The sequence below is a fragment of the Leuresthes tenuis genome, unplaced genomic scaffold (assembly GCF_036924035.1).
Source record: "Leuresthes tenuis unplaced genomic scaffold, fLeuTen1.0.hap1 SCAF_20, whole genome shotgun sequence".
NCBI classification, from domain to species: Eukaryota; Metazoa; Chordata; class Actinopteri; order Atheriniformes; family Atherinopsidae; genus Leuresthes; species Leuresthes tenuis.
This window is the reverse complement of record NW_027325374.1, coordinates 29,411,410-29,433,084: the sequence shown is the minus strand read 5'-3', so window position 1 is coordinate 29,433,084 and position 21,675 is coordinate 29,411,410.

The window sequence follows — 21,675 nt, the reverse complement described above, 5'->3', positions numbered from 1 at the left end:
AGGTGTGAACGTCCGACCAAAGTTTGCAAAAAGCAGTTAAGAAAAGGTTCGAATGCCCGAATATATACCATCAAAAGCGGGAGCAGAGCTTTTTGACTGCAAGTAGGTGTGAATGTCCAGCCATAATTACTCACAAACGGGTAAGAAAAGGTAGTATTGCCAGACCATACATGATCAAAACAGGGAGCTGAGGTGGTTCAGCTGCAAGGTGTGAATGTCTGACTATAGTTTGTAAAAAGCGGGTAAGAAAAGGTGCTAATGCCCGACAATGTATGATCAAAAGAGGGAGTGGAGGTCTTCGGCTGCAAGGTCTGAATGTCCAACCATAATTTCTAAAAACCGGGTAAGAAAAGGCTCGAAAGCCCGACTATACACAATCAAAAGCGGGAGCGGGAGGTTTTCAGCTGCAAATCCTTTACTCAAACCAAGTGAAAACTGCTTTGTCCTTCATATTTATCAATGTCTAGATCGACTTCAACAAAGAACAACATTGTACTTTGCAGTAAAGAAAGAGCAAATCAAAAGTTTTAGGAATCCGAGAATAAGCTTATTTTCATACGTTCTGCATGATTTGGGAGTTTATGTATAAAATGAATTCCTTCACTCAAACCAAGTTAAAACTGCTTTGTCCTTCATATTTATCAATGTCTAGATTGACTTCAACAAAGAACAACACTGGATTTTGCAGTTGAAGAAAGAGCAACACTGAAGGATCAGTAATCCGAGAATAAGCTTATTTTCATACGTTCTGCATGATTTGGGATTTTATGTATAAAATGAATTCCTTTACTCAAACAAAGTGGAAACTGCTTTGTCCTTCATATTTATCAATGTCTAGATTGACTTCAACAAAGAACAACATTGTATTTTGCAGTAGAAGAAATAGCAACACTGAAGGATCAGGAATCCGAAAACAAGCTTATTTTCATACGATCTGCTTGATTTGGGATTTTGCTATAAAATTAATTCCTTCACTCAAACAAAGTGGAAACTGCTTTGTCCTTCATATTTATCAATGTCTATATCGATTTCAACAAAGAACAAGGCTGTATTTTGCAGTATAGGAAAGAGCAACACTGGAGGATCAGGAATCCGAGAATAAGCTTACTTTCATGAGTCCTGCACGATTTCGGATTTTCCTATAAAATGAATTGCTTTGCTCAAACCAAGTTAAAATTGCTTTGTCCTTCATAGTTATCCATGTCTAAAATGTATCAAGCATAAAGTTCCTCAGACATTCACACCTTGGTGCTGAACCACCTCAGCTCCCTGTTTTGATCATGTATGGTCTGGCAATACTACCTTTTCTTACCCGTTTGTGAGTAATTATGGCTGGACATTCACACCTACTTGCAGTCGAACAGCTCTGCTCCCGCTTTTGATTATGTTTGGTTGGATATTCGAACCTTTTCTTAACTGCTTTTTACAAACTTTGGTCGGACGTTCACACCTTCTTGCAGCCGAACACCTCCGCTTCCGCTTTTGATGGTATATATTCGGGCATTCGAACCTTTTCTTACCAGCTTTTTACAAACCATGGTTGGACTTTCACACCTTCTTGTAGCCGAATAACTCCGCTCCCCCTATTGATTGTGTACAGTCGGGTATTTTAACCTTTTCTTACCCACTTTTTACCAACTATGGTCGGACATTCACACCTTCTTACAACGGAACACCTCCGCTCCCTCTTTTGATGGTGTATGTTTGGGCATTCGAACCTTTTCTTACCCGCTTTTTACAAACTATGCTCGGACATTCAAACCTTCTTATAGCCGAACACATCCACTCCTTCTTTTGATGATGTATGTTTGGGCATTCAAACCTACTTTTTGCCCGCTTTTCATTAATTTTGGGTGGACATTCACACCTTGTCACAGCCAAACACCTCCGCTCCCTGTTTTGATCATGTATGGTTGGACATTCGCACCTTTTCTCACCCGCTTTTTGCAAACTATGGTCGGCTGTTCACAGCTTCCTCTCCACCATACTTGTATGGTGGGATGTTCACACCCAGTTGCATTCGAAGACCTCCACCCCCACTTTTGTTGATATTTAGTTGGTCATTCGCAGCTTACCCGCTTTTGGCAAACTATGGCCTTCTTGCAGCCAAACACCTCTGATCTCGCTTTTGATAATGTAAGGTTGGGCATTCAGACCTTGCTTCACCTGCTTTTCACCAAATATAGTCGGACATTCACACCTTCTTGCAGCCGAACACTTCCGCTCCACCTTTTAGTGTTCTATCACACCTTTTTTTCACCGAATTTTATAGATTATGGTTGGAAATTCTCAACCACTCTTCATCCGAAGACCTCTCCTCCCGCTTTTGTTAATATATTTGAACTTTAGTCGGACATTCACACCTTCTTGCAGCTGAACCACCTCCGCTCCCTGTTTTGATCATGTATGGTCTGGCAATACTACCTTTTCTTACCCGTTTGTGAGTAATTATGGCTGGACATTCACACCTACTTGCAGCCGAACACCACCTCTCTCGCTTTTGATGATGTATGGACCGGCATTCTTACCTTTTCTAACACATTTTTCAGAAATTACGGTCGGAGATTCACACCTACTCACAGCCGAACAACTCCGCTCCCGCATTTGATGGTGTGCAGTCGGACATTCTCACCCTTTCTCATCAGCTTTTTGCAAATTATGATCTGACATTCACACCTAATTGCAGTCGAAAAGCTATGCTCCCGCTTTTGATTATGTTTGGTTGGATGTTCAAACCTTTTCTTAACTGCTTTTTACAAACTTTGGTTGGACGTTCACACCTTCTTGTAGCCGAACACATCCACTCCTTCTTTTGATGATGTATGTTTGGGCATTCAAACCTACTTTTTGCCCGCTTTTCATTAATTTTGGGTGGACATTCACACCTTGTCACAGCCAAAAACCTCCGCTCCCTGTTTTGATCATGTATGGTTGGACATTCGCACCTTTTCTCACCCGCTTTTTGCAAACTATGGTCGGCTGTTCACAGCTTCCTCTCCACCATACTTGTATGGTGGGATGTTCACACCCAGTTGCATCCGAAGACCTCCACCCCCACTTTTGTTGATATTTAGTTGGTCATTCGCAGCTTACCCGCTTTTGGCAAACTATGGCCTTCTTGCAGCCAAACACCTCTGATCTCGCTTTTGATAATGTAAGGTTGGGGATTCAGACTTTGCTTCACCTGCTTTTCACCAAATATAGTCGGACATTCACACCTTCTTGCAGCCGAACACTTCCGCTCCACCTTTTAGTGTTCTATCACACCTTTTTTTCACCGAATTTTATAGATTATGGTTGGAAATTCTCAACCACTCTTCATCCGAAGACCTCTCCTCCCGCTTTTGTTAATATATTTGAACTTTAGTCGGACATTCACACCTTCTTGCAGCTGAACCACCTCCGCTCCCTGTTTTGATCATGTATGGTCTGGCAATACTACCTTTTCTTATCCGTTTGTGACTAATTATGGCTGGACATTCACACCTACTTGCAGCCGAACACCACCTCTCTCGCTTTTGATGATGTATGGACCGGCATTCTTACCTTTTCTAACACATTTTTCAGAAATTACGGTCGGAGATTCACACCTACTCACAGCCGAACAACTCCGCTCCCGCATTTGATGGTGTGCAGTCGGACATTCTCACCCTTTCTCATCAGCTTTTTGCAAATTATGATCTGACATTCACACCTACTTGCAGTCGAAAAGCTATGCTCCCGCTTTTGATTATGTTTGGTTGGATGTTCAAACCTTTTCTTAACTGCTTTTTACAAACTTTGGTTGGACGTTCACACCTTCTTGTAGCCGAACACATCCACTCCCTCTTTTGATCATGTGCGGTTTGATTTTCGAAAAATTTTTTTCATGTTTTCTAGCAATTATTGATGGACATTTAGACCTTCTTGCAGCTGAACACCTCCGCTCCTGCTTTTGATCATACCTTGTCAGGCATTCGCACCATGTCTTACCCGCTTTTTACAAACTTTAGTCGAACATTTACACCTTTTTGTAGCCGAACACCACCTCTCTCGCTTTTGATGATGTATGGTTCGGCATTCTTTCCTTTTCTAACACATTTTTCAGCAATTATGGTCGGACATTCACACCTACTCAGAGCCGAACACCTCCGCTCCCGCATTTGATGGTGTATAGTCGGGCATTCTCACCCTTTCTCATCAGCTTTTTGCAAATTATGATCTGACATTCACACCTGCTTTTGATAATGTATGGTTGGGCATTCGCACCTTTTTTTACCCATTTTTCAGGAATTATGGGTGGACATTCACACCTTCTTGCAGCTGAACACCTCCTCTCCTTCTTATGATCATGTGCGGATGATATTCGAAAATTTTCTTTCATGTTTTAAAGCAATTATTGATGGACATTCAGACCTTCTTGCAGCTGAACCACTCTGCTCCCGCTTTTGATGGTGTATAGTCGGGCTTTCGAGCCTTTCCTTCCCGGTTTTTACAAATTATGGTTGGACATTCAGACCTTCTTGCAGCCGAACACCTCCGCTCCCTCTTTTGATCATACATTGTCGGGCATTAGCACCTTTTCTTACCCGCTTTTTACAAACCATAGTCGGACTTTCACATCTTTTAGTAGCCGAACAACTCCGCTCCCGCTATTGATTGTGTACAGTCGGGTATTTTAACCTTTTCTTACCCGCTTTTTACCAACTATGGTTGGACATTCACACCTTCTTACAGCGGAACACCTCCGTTCCCTCTTTTGATGGTGTATGTTCGGGCAGTCAAACCTTTTCTTACCTGCTTTTTACAAACTATGGTCAGACATTCAACCCTTCTTGGAGCCGAACACATCCACTCCTGCTTTTGATTATGTATAGTTGGGCATTCGCACCTTTTCTTACCCATTTTTCAGTAATTATGGGTGTACATTCACACCTTCTTGCAGCCGAACACCTCCGCTCCCTCTTTTGATCATACATTTTCGGGCATTCGCACCTTTTCTTACCCGCTTTTTACAAACCATGGTCGGACTTTCACACCTTTTAGTAGCCGAACAACTCTGCACCCGCTACTGATTGTGTACAGTCGGGTATTTTAACCTTTTCTTACCCGTTTTTTACCAACTATGGTCGGACATTCACACCTTCTTACAGCGGAACACCTCCGCTCCCTCCTTTGATGGTGTATGTTCGGGCATTCGAACCTTTTCTTACCCGCTTTTTACAAACTATGGTCAGACGTTCAAACCTTCTTGTAGCCGAACATATCCACTCCTGCTTTTGATGATGTATGGTTGGGCATTCGAACCTACTTGTTGCCCGCTTTTCATTAATTATGGGTGGACATTCACACCTTGTCTCAGCCAAACACCTCCGCTCCCTGTTTTGATCATGTATGGTTTTACATTCGCACCTTTGCTTACCCTCTTTTTATACTGATTGCTCAAGATTAAGTTGTTCTTTCTCAAACTACAAATTTTTTTTAATTGTTGAAACTTGATTTGAAGTGGATAAATAAGGAAGACAAACAGTTTTAAGTCAGGCTGATAGCAATTAATTTTATAGCAAAATCTGTATTTCGTCATTTGTCGAGAGATGCTTATTGCTGAAGAAGTTCTTTCTCATTCTACAAAGTACAACGTTGTTTATCATTGAAACTTGATTAGACATGAATAAATATGAAGGACAAAGCAGTCTTAACTTGGTTTGAGTTAAGGAATTCGTTTTATAGGAGAATCCGAATTCGTGCATAACTCGTAAAATAGAGCTTATTTTCGGATTCCTGAAGAATGAGTCTGGTTCTTTCTCATAATACAAAGTTTGTTCTTTATTGTTGAAACTTCATCAGACCGTTAGATATAGTCGGACTCACCTCGACGCACGGCTTGGGATCTGGAACCAGTACTCTTGAGAGGGGTTGGACTCTCTTCCACTCTGGAGTTGCCCGTGGTGAGAGGCGCAGAGCAGGTGTGGGCATACTTATTGCCCCCCGGCTGTGTGCCAGTACATTGGGGTTTACCCCAGTGAACGAGAGGGTAGCCTCCCTCCGCCGTTGGGTGGGAGGACGAGTCCTGACTGTTGTTTGTGCCTATGCGCCAAACAGCAGTTCAGAGTACCTACCCTTTTTGGAGTCTCTGGGGGAGGCACTGGAGAATGCTCCTACCGGAGACTCCCTCATTCTGCTGGGGGACTTCAATGCTCACGTGGGCAATGACAGTGAGACCTGGAGGGGTGTGATTGGGAGGATCGGGGGGCCCCCCGATCTGAATCAGAGTGGTGTTATGTTGTTGGACTTCTGTGCCAGTCATAGACTGTCCATAACGAACACCATGTTCAGGCATAAGGGTGTCCATATGTGCACTTGGCACCAGGACACCCTTGGCCGCAGTTCGATGATCGACTTTGTGGTTGTATCATCGGACTTGCGGCCGTATGTCCTGGACACTCGGGTGAAGAGAGGGGCGGAGCTGTCAACTGATCACCTGGTGGGGGAGGATGCCGATCAGACCTGGCAGGCCCAAACGTATTGTGAGGGTCTGCTGGGAGCGTTTGTCAGAATCCCCCGTCAGAAGGAGCTTTAACTCCCACCTCCGGCAGAGCTTCAACCATATTTGAGGTGGGGGACATTGAGTCCGAATGGGCCATGTTCCGTGACTCCATTGCCGAGGCAGCTGGTCGGAGTTGTGGCCGTAAGGTGGTCGGTGCCTGTCGTGGCGGCAACCCTCGAACCTGCTGGTGGACACCAGTGGTGAGGGAAGCCGTCAAGCTGAAGAAGGAGTCCTATTGGGCCTTTTTGGCCAGTGGGACCCTGGAAGAAGCTGATAGGTACCGACGGGCCAGACGGGCCACGGCTTCGGCGGTTGCTGAGGCAAAAACTCGGGCCTGGGAGGAGTTCGGTGAGACCATGGAGAACGATTTCCGGACGGCCTCGAAAAGATTCTGGTCCACCATCCGGCGTCTCAGGGGAGGGGAAGCGGCTCACAGTCAACACTGTTTACAGTGGGGACGGGGCTTTGCTGACCTCAACTAGGGATGTTGTGAGTCGGTGGGGGGAGTACTTCGAGGAACTCCTCAATCCTACCAACACGTGCTCGGAAGAGGCAGAGTCGGAGAGCTCGGAGACGGGGCCTCCCATTTCTGGGGCTGAGGTTGCCGAGGTGGTTAAAAAGCTCCTCGGTGGCAAGGCCCCGGGGGTGGATGAGGTCCGTCCTGAGTTTCTCAAGGCTCTGGATGTTGTAGGGCTGTCTTGGCTGACACGCCTCTGCAGTATTGCGTGGACATCGGGGACAGTGCCTCTGGACTGGCAGATTGGGGTGGTGGTCCCCCTCTTTAAAAAGGGGGACCGGAGGGTGTGTTCCAACTATAGGGGTATCACACTCCTCAGCCTCCCTGGTAAGGTCTATTCGGGGGTATTGGAGAGGAGGATCCGTCGGATAATCGAATCTCGGATTCAGGAGATGCAATGTGGCTTTCGTCCTGGCCGTGGAACAGTGGACCAGCTCTATACCCTCGGCAGGATCCTGGAGGGTGCATGGGAGTTCGCCCAACCAGTCTACATGTGTTTTGTGGACTTGGAGAAAGCGTTCGACCGTGTCCCTCGTGGAGTCCTGTGGGGGGTGCTCCGGGAATATGGAGTGCCGGACCCCTTGATAGGGGCCGTTCGGTCTCTGTATGACCGGTGCCAGAGTTTGGTCCGCATTGCCGGCAGTAAGTCGGATACGTTTCCGGTGAGAGTTGGACTCCGTCAGGGCTGCCCTTTGTCACCGAATCTGTTCCTAACTTTTATGGACAGAATTTCTAGGCGGAGCCAGGGCGTTGAGGGTGTCCCATTTGGCGACCTCAGAATCGGGTCTCTGCTTTTTTGCAGATGATGTGGTTCTGTTAGCGTCGTCAGGCCGTGACCTTCAGCTCTCACTGGAGTGATTCTCAGCCGAGTGTGAAGCGGCTGGGATGAGAATCAGCACCTCCAAATCCGAGACTATGGTTCTCAGCCGGAAAAGGGTGGAATGCTCTCTCCGGGTCGGGAATGAGATCCTTCCCCAAGAGGAGGAGTTCAAGTATCTCGGGGTCTTGTTCACGAGTGACGGACGAATGGAGCGGGAGATTGACGGGCGGATCGGTGCGGCGCCTGCAGTGTTGCAGGCTCTGCACCGACCCGTCGTTGTGAAGAGGGAGCTGAGCCAGAAGGCGAAGCTCTCTACTTACTGGTCAATCTACGTTCCCATCCTTACCTATGGTCACGAGTTGTGGGTAGTGACCGAAGGAACAAGATCGCGAATACAAGCGGCCGAAATGGGTTTCCTCCGCAGGGTGTCTGGGCTCTCCCTTAGAGATAGGGTGAGAAGCTCAGTCATCCGGGAGGGGCTCGGAGTAGAACCGCTGCTCCTCCGCATTGAGAGGAGTCAGATGAGGTGGCTCGGGCATCTGGTTAGGATGCCCCCTGGGCGCCTCCCTGGGGAGGTGTTCCGGGCACGTCCCACTGGGAGGAGACCCCGGGGGAGACCCAGGACACGTTGGAGAGACTATGTCTCTCGGCTGGCCTGGGAACGCCTCGGGGTCCCCCCGGAAGAGCTGGAGGAAGTGGCCGGGGACAGAGACGTCTGGGTTTCTCTGCTCAAGCTCCTGCCCCCACGACCCGACCCCCGGATAAGCGGCAGATGATGGATGGATGGATGGATATATCCTCCACCAACCAGACTTACAACCCCCGACTAGGGTAGCAGAATTTCTAAGCATCTGTACCCCAAAACTACTATCAAAAATATATAAATTATTGTCTAAGATAGATGACACAATGTCTCTTCCATCCTCAAAATGGGAGGCAGATTTATCCATCAGTTCTAACTTCTAACCACAAATATGTTTGAACACCTTCATAAAGACTCAAAATCCTAATTTACAGCTCATACAATACAAAATCCTTCATAGAACACATTATACAGGACAAAGGATGTTCAGGATGGGTCTAACACACTCAAACATCTGCTCACATTGCACAGATAACACACCTGATGATTATGCACACGCTTTGTGGTTTTCTGCGCCTGTCCAGAAGTTCTGGCTTGAAGTCTGTGAGGACCTATCAACATGGCTAAAGTGTAGCATCCCTGCATGCCCCACACTGTGCATACTGGGTGACTTAGACAACATCAACATGGAAATTAACTCAGCACACATGGTTGTCACAGTGTTATGTATCGCAAAGAAAACTATTCTCATGAACTGGAAAGCGAGGAACAATCTGTGTATTAACCAGTTTAGAAATTTTCTTTTAGATTATATTAGCATGGAAACAATGTCTGCCTCCTCAAAACATCAATTGGCTGGATTTCATTCTCTCTGGTCCCCTCTGATTAGTTTTATCACATAGTGGTGGTGGTGGGTTGCTGGGTGATGGTGGGTCTCAGGCCCGGGCTGCTGCGACTGGTGTGACCGGGTGGTTTGTTTGTTTGTTTTTTTATGTTGTTTGTTTGTTTTTTGTAGAGGTCCTCCTGGGTGGGGTTGGGTTGAGTGGGGTGGGGCGGGATGGGTACCTTCTGGGGGTACAGTAGCTCCCGGAATATGGTCGCTGCAGGCCCCGAGCCTGGTGGATATCAGGCCCTCCTGCCCATTGTTGGCTCCCAGGTAGCGGGGATGCCTATTGCAGCCAGTCCCTGGCTGCCCTCTCTGGGGGAGAGTAGCTCCCCCGGTATATATCCCCATACCCCTCTCCCTTCTGGCTCCTGTACACAGCACACACTCACACATGAAGGGTTTTGGGGGCGTGTGTGTTCGATGGGGTGTAGTGGATGGGGCCACGTAGGTGGTCCCCTTTGGTTGCACTCTGCAGTTCCCTGCCCCTGTTTTAATTTCACCTTAGACATTACTACTTATCAAACACACTCACACACAAACATTAGGTCTTGGGGGGTGGTTACACTGAGTGGCATCTGGTGGGCGGGGCTCTTTGGGTATGTAGGCTGCCCAGAGTGCCGCGCTCCCAGTTCTACAAGTTTGGCTGCCCCTGAATTTTAATTGCTCACTATTAGAAAATATTGAAGAGCCAGAAGGGTGAGGGGAGGGGTCTTCTTCGCACACCCCTGCTTCCTGGTGTCTGCTCGGGGCAGGAGGGGCTAGGAGGATTAATTAATTGTTCTGCTGGTTCGGGGTCTGTGGTGGCTGGGGGGTTGCTGGCCTCCTGGTGTGCCCGCTGCACTACACCCCAGCAGAGTCGAGGGAGGTAGGATGTGTGGATGTGTGGATGTATGGGACGTGAAAGTGTGTGTGGTAATGATTGGGCCTGGATCTGGGACTTGCTGTCGCCTGGCCTGCCTGTGTTTCTCCCGATGGGGCATCAGCGTTGCCTCTCCCCACTGCTCGCGACTTCACCCACCTGTGGGCACGTCTTGACTCCCAGGGCACTTGGCCAGGGGCGCTGGGGCAGGCGCTGACCCACTTTGTGGCTGTCTGGGGCGCTTGGCCCTCCTGGGTATTGGGTGGGGCCTCTGCCGGGGGGTTTGGGGGCGCTCGGGCTCCTGGGGCCCAGGTCCAGTGCACGGCCCATGTCTGGGCGACTGGGGCCTGGCGGGGTCGGTGGGCTGTTACCCCTGGTTCCCGGAGTGCCTCTGCCCTATGCTTATGGGGGCTCTTTCCGGGGGCTTCCTCTGCAGTCTTCTGGGTGGATGCGTGGTTGCCCCTGCGGTGGGCTGCCTGGGTTCTGTGCTCTGTGGGGGCTGCTGGTGGCCTGGGTCTTGTGGCCCTCTCTGCCTGCTTCTGATTGCTTGGGGGGGGGCTGTGGATTGTGGCCCTACAGTTAATGGTACGCTTATACACTCATAACTAAGCACGGTTATCATGTAGGTCCTGTGCCATTGGTGTTGCATGTTCTCACACACACACACACACACATTCATTAGTCCAGTAGCATGGTCACTAAGCAGTTGATGTATTATCATGTCGTCTCAGGTCATCTATATCCACAGCTGTGTTGTATGCGATTGCCGCTTCTTGTGCTTGTTTTTGTTTGTTTGTGTGTTTGTTTTTTCTCTGCTTGTCTGCTTTCAGGTGCTCCTGGTGGCGCTAAGGCTGGATTCCCCTCATAGGCCATGGATTGTTGTCTGTTTTGTTTTTTACAGGTGTAGCAGCTGGTTGTCTGGTTTTTGTTTCTATTTTTGTTCTGTTTCCTCTTCTTTCCTCTTCTTCTTTCCTTGTCCCCCGGTCCGGTTCAGTTCAGTTCATGTCATATATTGTAAACAGAAATAAATAAATGGGCATCAAGGGGAGCTTTACATTTATAAAACTTCCCTTGGCAAAACAAATCTGTTTGGCATCAAAGGTATTCAGACTACAATTCTTCTGACATAATGCTGAACAGGACAAGGGGAAAAAAAAGTAAAGAAGACAGTTCTGCCGAAAGCCAGGGATAGACCTGTTCTAATTTCTATACTTTTTAAAAGGGGCGTGTTTATCAACTATGGAATTAGAAGATTTACAAAAATGGTCAAGTGCTAGATCTTCATCTGGGATTTTAACAGTGTCATATAACTATTCAACAGATCAGTTAAAAAAAAGCCTGCTCATGGAGATGTTTCAGGATCTGGATACCAAGCGTGGACCTAATGTTTTCATTTTTGCAATTCTGATACAGGCTATTGAGCAGTGATAACTAACACCAAGTTCAGATACTGCGGATTTTCTACCTTTGATTTTTTTAAGATTGAGCCAATCAGGGACAACCTTGAAGGATCTCTTTGGTTTTGTAGGATCAGTAATTACCTGAGAAAGGTTGATATTGGTACACACCTTTTTTAAATGATCAGAGGCAGAGTTCAACTTGTTTAAATTAAAATTGCCACACAGAGATTGGGTTTAGGCCACATGCACACAGAATGACATCAACAAATATAAGAAATATTAAACATTTACACATAGATTTTTGAATATATGTAGAGGAATGATACTTTGAAATGTGCTCATTGCGGAGTTATGATCAGTTGAGTAATGAAGGTTGAACTATTCTGGGAAAGAGGTTCTATTCCCAGCATCATGATGGACACTCCTGATATAGAAGGTTTCGCTAACGCATTGGAATTGTTTTACTATTTTCATATGCATGTGCAATGAAGAATTGCTTGCTGCTGATAAATGCAAAGAAGAACAGCTTACACATAGATGCTCACATATAGGCTGCTGAATGCAATGAAGACCTGCTTATCAAGTAAAGTTCAATGTCAATGTGTAATATTCAATTAGGATTTGCAAAACAGTGAAGTTAAACAATGAATGGGTCCATAGTCGGTATGAGAAGACTACAGGAATATATACCTGGGTGTACGTTCAAACAGAGATGAGAAAATTGCGATAAATAATTGTTTGTTTGTTTGTTAGTATGTATAGGAATGTTATGTGTATAAACTGTGTTGAGTTATAGTTACTCAGTAGTGTCTCAGTGAAACAACCGACGGGGGAAGCCTTGCGGTGACAACAAAAGCAGTGTTTTACTGATCAGTCAAGTTGCTCCAGTGTACTCCATACAAACTGGTTGGCTACTGAAGGGATAGAAAATGGGGAATACTTGTTTTAAAGCAAACAAGGAATTAGATGGGAAAAATACATGTTTTAACGGGACCCAGACAATATTAAATACTCAGACAGATGGGAGAAGAAGTGTAGTTTTGTAGGAAATCACAAAATTATTACATAGAATTAGTGAAATCAATTGAAGAATGCCTTTCTGAAGAGCTGTTTACCACAGATGAGCAGCTTTGCGACCAAGCACATTGTAGATCGCTTTACTGCCAAAATGATCTAATTTAATGGATTGGTTTAGACATGCATAACAGCATTTTAAGAACAAAGAGAGAAACAAAAAGGGACAACGCTTCATGGTGGAAGGTGATGTATAAATAACTGTGTATATGATGAAGGGGGTGGCAACACCCATTCCGAAATTTCGCCATTCCGACATCCCGCTATTCCGACATCCCACCATTCCGACATACCACCATTCCGACATACAAACGTCCCACCATTCCGACATCCCACCATTGCGACATCCCGCTATTCTGACGTTCAAATGTCCCACCATTCCGACAAGGCTTTCCGTATAAGGAAATGTGTGTTACTCAACAGGTGAGTCCCTTCTTTCTGTTCATGCAATTTATATGTTTAACACATGTTTATAGACAAGCGTTATTAAAAACACAAAGTCTCGGCAACTGGAGGAGGAGAAGCAGTCTGCGGTGGTTTTCAATCACACACTCCAATGCCACTTGTTTTAACTTCCGAAAATTTAATCCAGGAAAAAAAGGCTTACAAACATGGACCAAAACGGCTCCATAACACGCACAAGAATCCAAAAGAAACCAAAGTTAACTAAAAGAAAGCAAATAAACAGTATGAAGTGGTCAAAATTGGTTTTACGCATGCCTATGTGCGTCTGGCACATGCGTCTTCGGGCTCTCCCACGTTGGTTTGTGGATGAAAGCTATATGTTCAGCTGTAATGTCATGTAAAAACAATCTCTACATGACATTTACTCCCAGGTGTGACCAGTTAGGTCCTTAAGATATCAACAGGCTGTATAAAGCTACAACCGTTGCGGCTGTGTGTATGTGCCAAATGCGCAAAGCCCATCCGCGCTTCCCAAAATTGGAGTGAGTACTCATAAATCACGTGAATAACATGAATAAACGTTTTTACTGAATTTTGTTGTGTTTTATACGTTCTATGCTGTCATTTCTCTCTTCTCCTATTGGCAAGGCAAGGCAGAGTGCTCGCAACTGTGTCCTGTGCAGTAGCCGTGATATCTGTAATTGCAATTATTACTTTTGCATATGATGACAGCGTGCAAAAGACGCATGGGCTCTGTGGAGAGCTCCGCTCCAGCTGGCTGCTGTGACAGCTCACTGACACTGTATTTCTGCTTAATCAGTTTCAGTCTCGCCAGAGTTACATTAATATCTGTATTTTTATATTTGAAATTCAGGGGATTTTGATAATAGATTATTAAAGTTTGTTTGCGAGGCTGTGGCCTCTGCATGTGCAAAGCTTGTGCGCCAAACTTTAGGGCGTATTTGCGCCGGCATATCATTAGTGCAAAATGTTTTGGGTAAAAAATAGGCTATTAAAAGGAACTGTCGGAATGGCGGTATGTTAAAAAAAACAAAAAACATACCGCCATTCCGACCATAGGAGGAAAAAAGTGTCGGAATGGTGGGACGTTTGATAAAAAATTAAGTGTCGCCATTCCGACAATTGGAGACCCATGTCGGAATGGCGAGATGTCGGAATGGCAGCATGTAACCATGATGAAGGAGAGACCATTTGAGCAGCACAGCCATTTCGCAGCACAGGGACAGCAGTCCAAGTTACAGGATCTCCCACGTGGTATCACCTGTCACATTGTGTCAAGGCATCAAAAGAAGAAAAAATCACCAAACTCAAGGACAAAAAGACAAAGACTCCGGTGAACGAAGACAGAGGACTGACAAACCAGAAATACAAAAGGATTCTCGATATCAAGATCCAGAAGAAGAGGCTAACAATGCCACGAACACTTACGATGCTGGAAATGATGCCAGCAATGAACAGAGAAGAAGATTCAGTGTCATCAATCTGCATTACGTGCCTCTAATGAGGGGGTGAATATAGAATCCTCAATGATTACAACGTCTCTGGGAACTGTGACAACAACAAGGTTTAAACCATTTTGATATATATTGTAACCTATTGTCTAAGGAATAGTGCTGAAAATGAGGTAAATCTAATCCACCACTGTCCTTGGTCTTCTGTAGGGTTTTTAAACTAATACGTGGTGGTTTGTTTTTCCACAGAAATTTGGAGATGCATGAATCTAGTGACTTAAACCAAGTAGCAGATGGTTTTATGGGGATCATTGAGAACAAATAGTTAACTTTTGGTAGTATCATCATTTTAATGGATGTAACTCTCCCCATAAGTGATATAGGTAAGGACTTCCAACGAGAGATCGTCCTCTACTGTCTTTAATAATTGCACATAATTTAGCTTTGTTAGCTCTGAGAGCCTGGAGGAAATGTTTATGCCTAAATATCTAATATTTCCTGACTGTAAAGTGATCGCAGGTATATTATGGACCCTACAGTTAATGGGCAGAACTGTGGTCTTAGACCAGTTGATAGAGTAGTCAGAAAGTGCTGAGAATTTATTTATGAGTGTGATCGTGTGACTGAGAGACGTCTGTGAGTTCTGAAGGAAAAGTAATACATCATCAGCATAAAGACTTATTTTATGCTCAATATTTTGGGATTAATTACTCACAAACGGGTAAGAAAAGGTAGTATTGCCAGACCATACATGATCAAAACAGGGAGCGGAGGTGGTTCAGCTGCAAGGTGTGAATGTCTGACTATAGTTTGTAAAAAGCGGGTAAGATAAGGTGCGAATGCCCGACAATGTATGATCAAAAGAGGGAGCGGAGGTTTTCGACTGCAAGAAGGTCTGAATGTCCACCCAAAATTCCTGAAAAATGGGTAAAAAAAGGGTGCGAATGCCAAACCATACATCATCAAAAGCAGGAGTGGATGTGTTCGGCTACAAGAAGATTTGAATGTCCATCAATAATTGCTTTAAAACATGAAAGAAAATTTTCGAATATCAAACCGCACATGATCATAAGCGGGAGAGGAGTTGTTCAGCTGCAAGAAGGTGTGAATGTCCACCCATAATTACTGAAAAATGGGTAAGAAAAGGTGAAAATGCCAAACCATACATCATCAAAAGCAGGAGTGGATGTGTTCGGCTACAAGAAGGTTTGAATGTCCGACCATAGTTTGTAAAAAGCGGGTAAGAAATGGTTCGAATGCCCGACTTTACACAATCAATAGCGGGAGCGGAGTTGTTTGGCTACAAGAAGGTGTGAAAGTCCGACCACGGATTGTAAAAAGCGGGTAAGAAAAGGTTCGAATGCCCGAATATATACCATCAAAAGTGGAAGTGGATGTGTTCGGCTGCAAGAAGTTGTGAACGTCCGACCAAAGTTTGTAAAAAGCAGTTAAGAAAAGGTTCGAATATCCAACCAAACATAATCAAAAGCGGGAAAAGAGCTGTTCGACTGCAAGTAGGTGTGAATGTCAGATCATAATTTGCATAAAGCTGATGAGAAAGGGTGAGAATGCCCGGCTATACACCATCAAATGCGGGAGCGGAAGTGTTTGGCTGTGAGTAGGTGTGAATGTCCGACCATAATTGCTGAAAAATGTGTTGGAAGAGACTAGAATGCCGGACAATACATCATCAAATGCGGGAGCGGAGTTGTTCGGCTGTGAGTAGGTGTGAATCTCCGAGCATAGTTTGTAAAAAGGGGGTAAGAATAGGTTCGAATGCCCGAACATACACTATCAAAACAGGGAGCTTAGGTGGCTCAGCTGCAAGGTGTGAATGTCTGTCTATAGTTTGTAAATAAGGTGCGAATGCCCAACAATGTATAATCAAAAGAGGGAGCGGAGGTTTTCGGCTACAAGAAGGTTTGAATGTCCGACCATAGTTTGTAAAAAGCGGGTAAGAAAAGGTTCAAGCGCCTGACTATACACCATCAAAAGCGGGAGCAGAGGTGTTCCGCTGTAAGACGGTGTGAATGTCCGACCATATTTGGTAAAAAGCGGGTAAGAAAAGGTTAAAATACCCGACTGTACACAATCAATAGCGGGAGAGGAGGTGTTCAGCTGCAAGAAGGTGTGAATGTCCACCCATAATTACTGAAAAATGGGTAAGAAAAGGTGCGAATGCCCAACCATACATTATCAAAAGCAGGTGTGAATGTCAGATCATAATTTGCAAAAAGCTGATGAGAAAGGGTGAGAATGCCCGACTATACACCATCAAATGCGGGAGCGGAGTTGTTCGGCTGTGAGTAAGTGTGAATCTCCGACCATAATTGCTGAAAAATGTGTTAGAAAAGGTAAGAATGCCGGTCCATACATCATCAAAAGCGGGAGAGGTGGTGTTCGGCTGCAAGTAGGTGTGAATGTCCAGCCATAATTACTAACAAACGGGTAAGAAAAGGTAGTATTGCCAGACCATACATGATCAAAACAGGGAGCGGAGGTGGTTCAGCTGCAAGAAGGTGTGAATGTCCGACTAAAGTTCAAATATATTAACAAAAGCGGGAGGAGAGGTCTTCGGATGAGAGTGGTTGAGAATTTCCAACCATAATCTATAAAATGCGGTGAAAAAAAAGGTGTGATAGAACACTAAAAGGTGGAGCGGAAGTGTTCGGCTGCAAGAAGGTGTGAATGTCCGACTATATTTGGTGAAAAGCAGGTGAAGCAAGGTCTGAATGCCCAACCTTACATCATCAAAAGCGAGATCAGAGGTGTTTGGCTGCATGAAGGCCATAGTTTGCCAAAAGCGGGTAAGCTGCGAATGACCGACTAAATATCAACAAAAGGTCTTCGGATGCAAGTGGGTGTGAATATCCCACCATACAAGTATGGTGGAGAGGAAGCTGTGAACAGCCGACCATAGTTGGCAAAAAGCGGGTGAGAAAAGGTGCGAATGTCCAACCATACATGATCAAAACAGGGAGCGGAGGTGTTTGGCTGTGACAAGGTGTGAATGTCCACCCAAAATTAATGAAAAGCGGGCAACAAGTAGCTTTGAATGCCCAACCATACATCATCAAAAGCAGGAGTGGATGTGTTCGGCTACAAGGTTTGAATGTCCGAGCATAGTTTGTAAAAAGCGGGTAAGAAAAGGTTCGAATGCCCAAACATACACCATCAAAAGAGGGAGCGGAGGTGTTCCGCTGTAAGAAGGTGTGAATGTCCGACCATAGTTGGTAAAAAACGGGTAAGAAAAGGTTAAAATACCCGACTGTACACAATCAATAGCGGGAGCGGATGTGTTTGGCTACAAGAATGTGTGACAGTCCGACCATGGTTTGTAAAAAACGGGTAAGAAAAGGTGCGAATGCCCGACAATGTATGATCAAAAGAGGGAGCGGAGGTTTTCGGCTACAAGAAGGTTTGAATGTCCGACCATAGTTTGTAAAAAGCGGGTAAGAAAATGTTCAAATGCCTGACTATACACCATCAAAAGCGGGAGCGGAGGTGTTCCGCTGTAAGACGGTGTGAATGTCCGACCATAGTTGGTAAAAAGCGGGTAAGAAAAGGTTAATACCTGACTGTACACAATCACAATACACAATACCTGACTGTACACAATCAATAGCGGGAGCGGAGTTGTTCGGCTACAAGAAGGTGTGAAAGTTCAACCATGGTTTGTAAAAAGCTGCTAAGAAAAGGTTCGAATGCCCGAATATATACCATCAAAAGCGGAAGCGGAGGTGTTCGGCTGCAAGAAGGTGTGAACATCCGACCAAAGTTTGCAAAAAGCAGTTAAGAAAAGGTTCGAATGCCCGAATATATACCATCAAAAGCGGGAGCAGAGCTGTTCGACTGCAAGTAGGTGTGAATGTCCAGCCATAATTACTCACAAACGGGTAAGAAAATGTAGTATTGCCAGACCATACATGATCAAAACAGGGAGCTGAGGTGGTTCAGCTGCAAGGTGTGAATGTCTGACTATAGTTTGTAAAAAGCGGGTAAGACAAGGTGCGAATGCCCGACAATGTATGATCAAAAGAGGGAGTGGAGGTCTTCGGCTGCAAGGTCTGAATGTCCAACCATAATTTCTAAAAACCGGGTAAGAAAAGGCTCGAAAGCCCGACTATACACAATCAAAAGCGGGAGCGGGAGGTTTTCAGCTGCAAATCCTTCACTCAAACCAAGTGAAAACTGCTTTGTCCTTCATATTTATCAATGTCTAGATCGACTTCAACAAAGAACAACATTGTACTTTGCAGTAAAGAAAGAGCAAATCAAAAGTTTTAGGAATCCGAGAATAAGCTTATTTTCATGAGTTCTGCACGATTATTGATTTTACTATAAATGAATGCCTTCACTCAAACTATGTTAAAACTGCTTTGTCCTTCATATTTATCAATGTCTAGATTGACTTCAACAAAGAACAACACTGGATTTTGCAGTAGAAGAAAGAGCAACACTGAAGGATCAGTAATCCGAGAATAAGCTTATTTTCATACGTTCTGCATGATTTGGGATTTTATGTATAAAATGAATTCCTTCACTCAAACCAAGTTAAAACTGCTTTGTCCTTCATATTTATCAATGTCTAGATCGACTTCAACAAAGAACAACATTGTATTTTGCAGTAGAAGAAAAAGCAAAACTGAAGGATCAGGAATCCGAGAATAAGCTTCTTTTCATACGTTTTGAATGATTTGGGATTTTATGTATAAAATGAATTCCTTCACTCAAACCAAGTGAAAACTGCTTTGTCCTTCATATTTATCAATGTCTAGATTTACTTCAACAAAGAACAACATTGTATTTTGCAGTAGTAGAAAGAGCAACACTGAAGGATCAGGAATCCGAGAATAAGCTTATTTTCATACGTTCTGCATGATTTGGGATTTTATGTATAAAATGAATTCCTTTACTCAAACTATGTTAAAACTGCTTTGTCCTTCATATTTATCAATGTGTAGATTGACTTCAACAAAGAACAACATTGTATTTTGCAGTAGAAGAAATAGCAACACTGAAGGATCAGGAATCCGAAAACAAGCTTATTTTCATACGTTCTGCTTGATTTGGGATTTTGCTATAAAATTAATTCCTTCACTCAAACAAAGTGGAAACTGCTTTGTCCTTCATATTTATCAATGTCTATATAAATTTCAACAAAGAACAAGGCTGTATTTTTCATTATAGGAAAGAGCAACACTGGAGGATCAGGAATCCGAGAAAAAGCTTACTTTCATGAGTCCTGCACGATTTCGGATTTTCCTATAAAATGAATTGCTTTGCTCAAACCAAGTTAAAATTGCTTTGTCCTTCATAGTTATCCATGTCTAAAATGTATCAAGCATAAAGTTCCTCATATTACCCTGAATGAGAAAGAAGCATCTCTTTGGTTGAGCAATACGTTCCTTTTGCGGAGTTATGCATGATTTCGGATTTTGCTATAAAATTCATTCCTTCACACCTTTTTTTTTCACCACATTTTATAGATTATGGTTGGAAATTCTCAACCACTCTAATCCGAAGACCTCTCCTCCCGCTTTTGTTAATATATTTGAACTTTAGTTGGACATTCACCCCTTTTTGCAGCTAAACCACCTCCGCTCCCTGTTTTGATCATGTATGGTCAAGCAATACTACATTTTCTTACCCGTTTGTGAGTAATTATGGCTGGATATTCACACCTACTTGCAGCTGAACACAATCTCTCTCACTTTTAATTATGTTTGGATATTCGAACCTTTTCTTTACTGCTTTTTGCCAACTTTGGTCGGACGTTCACACCTTCTTGCAGCCGAACACCTCCGCTTCCGCTTTTGATGGTATATATTCGGGCATTCGAACCTTTTCTTACCAGCTTTTTACAAACGATGGTTGGACTTTCACACCTTCTTGTAGCCGAACAACTCCGCTCCCGCTATTGATTGTGTACAGTCGGGTATTTTAACCTTTTCTTACCCGCTTTTTACCAACTATTGTCGGACATTCACACCGTCTTACAGCGGAACATCTCCGCTCCCGCTTTTGATGGTGTATAGTCAGGCATTTGAACCTTTTCTTACCCGCTTTTTACAAACTATGGTCGGACATTCAAACCTTCTTGTAGCCGAAAACCTCTGCTCCCTCTTTTGATTATACATTGTCGGGCATTCGCACCTTATCTTACCCGCTTTGTACAAACTATGGTCGGACATTCAAACCTTCTTGTAGCCGAACACATCCACTCCTTCTTTTGATGATGTATGCTTGGGCATTCAAACCTAATTTTTTGCCCGCTTTTCATTAATTTTGGGTGGACATTCACACCTTGTCACAGCCAAACACCTCCGCTTCCGCTTTTGATGGTATATATTCGGGCATTCGAACCTTTTCTTACCAGCTTTTTACAAACCATGGTTGGACTTTCACACCTTCTTGTAGCCGAATAACTCCGCTCCCCCTATTGATTGTGTACAGTCGGGTATTTTAACCTTTTCTTACCCACTTTTTACCAACTATGGTCGGACATTCACACCTTCTTACAGCGGAACACCTCCGCTCCCTCTTTTGATGGTGTATGTTTGGGCATTCGAACCTTTTCTTACCCGCTTTTTACAAACTATGCTCGGACATTCAAACCTTCTTGTAGCCGAACACATCCACTCCTTCTTTTGATGATGTATGTTTGGGCATTCAAACCTACTTTTTGCCCGCTTTTCATTAATTTTGGGTGGACATTCACACCTTGTCACAGCCAAACACCTCCGCTCCCTGTTTTGATCATGTATGGTTGGACATTCGCACCTTTTCTCACCCGCTTTTTGCAAACTATGGTCGGCTGTTCACAGCTTCCTCTCCACCATACTTGTATGGTGGGATGTTCACACCCAGTTGCATCCGAAGACCTCCACCCCCACTTTTGTTGATATTTAGTTGGTCATTCGCAGCTTACCCGCTTTTGGCAAACTATGGCCTTCTTGCAGCCAAACACCTCTGATCTCGCTTTTGATAATGTAAGGTTGGGGATTCAGACTTTGCTTCACCTGCTTTTCACCAAATATTGTCGGACATTCACACCTTCTTGCAGCCGAACACTTCCGCTCCACCTTTTAGTGTTCTATCACACCTTTTTTTCACCGAATTTTATAGATTAT